The following is a 2,056-nucleotide window of genomic DNA, read 5'->3' as shown; positions in this document are numbered from 1 at the left end:
CCCACTACTCTTTCCTGCCCAAGGCAGGGGGGTCAGACTTGATGATCTGCTCAGGTCCCTTCTGACCCTACTAACTATGAAACTATGATATTTGTTTTATCAGCACATCCTGTGGCATCTCCTGTTAATGTCAAACAATATTGTGGCTCATTCCTCAGGGCTCTCTTGCTTTTTGATGGTCACATCTACACGTGCACATTTACTGCACAGTAACCAAAATTACTGTGTGGTATGGGTGCACATCCATACGTGCTTGCCCATAGTGTGCAGTAAATATGGTGATTTATGCTGAATATACACCTGATTAGTTACTGCGCAGTAACATTGTGCATGTGGACTGACTTGGGACTAGCTTGAATCCCAAGTCAGTCTACACACAGGGTTAATGCTCTTCAATGCCTGCACATGTAGACACTGTCCTATTACCATTTACTGTGGAGTAATTTACTGAACAGTAAATTTAAGTTGGCATAAATGCACATGTAGACAGGCCTGATGAATGATACTTTAAGTCCAAGATCCTTTGTGCCTCTTCAAAAAGGCAGGGAATTATATTTCTCTAATCTCAGGAAAGTATATGAATGACACATCCATTGTAACAGTAGAACAACACCTAATACACCTGGTGACAGTACTCACCTGGCACATTGTATTTTGTCTCAAGCAGGTGGAGCATATTAGAGACAAAGCTTATTTCAGCCACAGTGAAGACTGCCGAGCCCTATTTTAGAAAGAAATCAGAAAGCCATAGACCTAGACAGAATGTATGACTTGGTCAAGTTCCTGCTTTTATACCCTCTTCCAAGAAGTTCCTGGTGAAAACAAAATACGCTATAAAGGAAGAAAGAGCTAAAAAAAGCCTGTTAGACTGGAGAGACAGATATCCGTGTTCCATGGATCTAATCAAAATGCCCACAGACGACATATTCATGTGATATAAGACAGTGTAGATTGACCCAATGCGCAGCATCTCTCCAGATATTTTAACAACTTGTCTAAGTAGGAGGGAAGACTTAAAACTCACTGCTTTCTAAAAGATAATAGATGTGACTTTATTCTTCCCAAAACAGTTTAACAAACTCTTTGGATGATATTACAGGTTACCTTTTAACTGTCAAAAGGTGCTTAAAATGGGAGCATTCACAGGGTGTTAACCTGTGCTAAGTACCCTCTAAACGTTTTAAAGTTATGCCACTTCCACTGAGAGTTATCTTCCATCTGTTTTACCCAGGTCATTCCAGAGTATTGTTAGTCTGCTCCAGGGAGATACAACTCCAGGGAGATAAAACCCTCTATTTTCAGTCCTCCAGCATCCCAGGATACACCATCCTAAGCCTTTCCCACTCGTTTGCTTCATGGGCAAACGTTCAAACTTCTTGAACTCTACTGCCCAGTTGGGTGGTGCTGGTCCCAAGCCAACACTCCCTCCCCACCCCCAAGGGGTGCAGTCACTCTGAACATCCAAGTGCAGCTCATCAGTGTGCTGTTTACACTGGCACTCCCGTGGAAACAGCAGGAGCAATCCTGCTGCCTACCTCCATGAAGGGAGTGAGCCAGAGAATGGAAACCATTCATGGGTATCAGCTCTGCCCTGGTGTGAATACTAACCCAACCTCAGCCCACCCCAACCCAATGCAGTGAAACACGTGACATTTTTATTCTTTTTTTCACTCCTTTCTTTTTATTTCTCTCCCCTGCCATTCACTTAAAAAAAAAAAACCCTAAAAGACCTTTCCCCTCTTACCCGTGACTCTGGTTGGCCCTTGCTGGCTGTGGAGTGAGAAGCCACAGTCCCCATGGTTGTTTCTCTGCCTCTGAGATGTATGCCACCCTCCCCACTCCTCTTTCACCCAGAGGAGGGATAGTCTTGGCACCTGTCCACACCCCTGCCTGCCAGCCCCTCTAGTGACAAGTCATATTCGTGCAGTAGGGCCATGTGAAGCTGCAGTAGCTGATTTGATCTGGAGGAGATTCGGCCTGATTTGGTGACTGAATCCGAATCGAATCAGGAGACCAATTAAAAGCTCTGAATTGAATCAGAAGCTTCCAAATCAAT

At 44.2% G+C, this 2,056-nt stretch overlaps 1 long non-coding RNA gene across 1 annotated transcript in view; it reads left to right on the top strand.

Annotated features, from left to right (window-relative positions):
• Positions 1–418: 418 nt before the first annotated feature.
• The window catches only part of LOC109316484, a 19,946-nt gene continuing 18,308 nt past the window's right edge, over positions 419–2,056 (top strand). Inside the window, exon 1 of the long non-coding RNA XR_002102853.1 lies at positions 419–601. This is a non-coding gene — a long non-coding RNA (uncharacterized LOC109316484). The remainder of the gene's footprint in view (positions 602–2,056) is intronic.

Source organism: Crocodylus porosus, unplaced genomic scaffold (genome assembly GCF_001723895.1).
Source record: "Crocodylus porosus isolate Cpor-Errol unplaced genomic scaffold, CroPor_comp1, whole genome shotgun sequence".
Classification (NCBI taxonomy): Eukaryota; Metazoa; Chordata; order Crocodylia; family Crocodylidae; genus Crocodylus; species Crocodylus porosus.
This window is presented reverse-complemented; position numbering and strand designations above follow the sequence as displayed.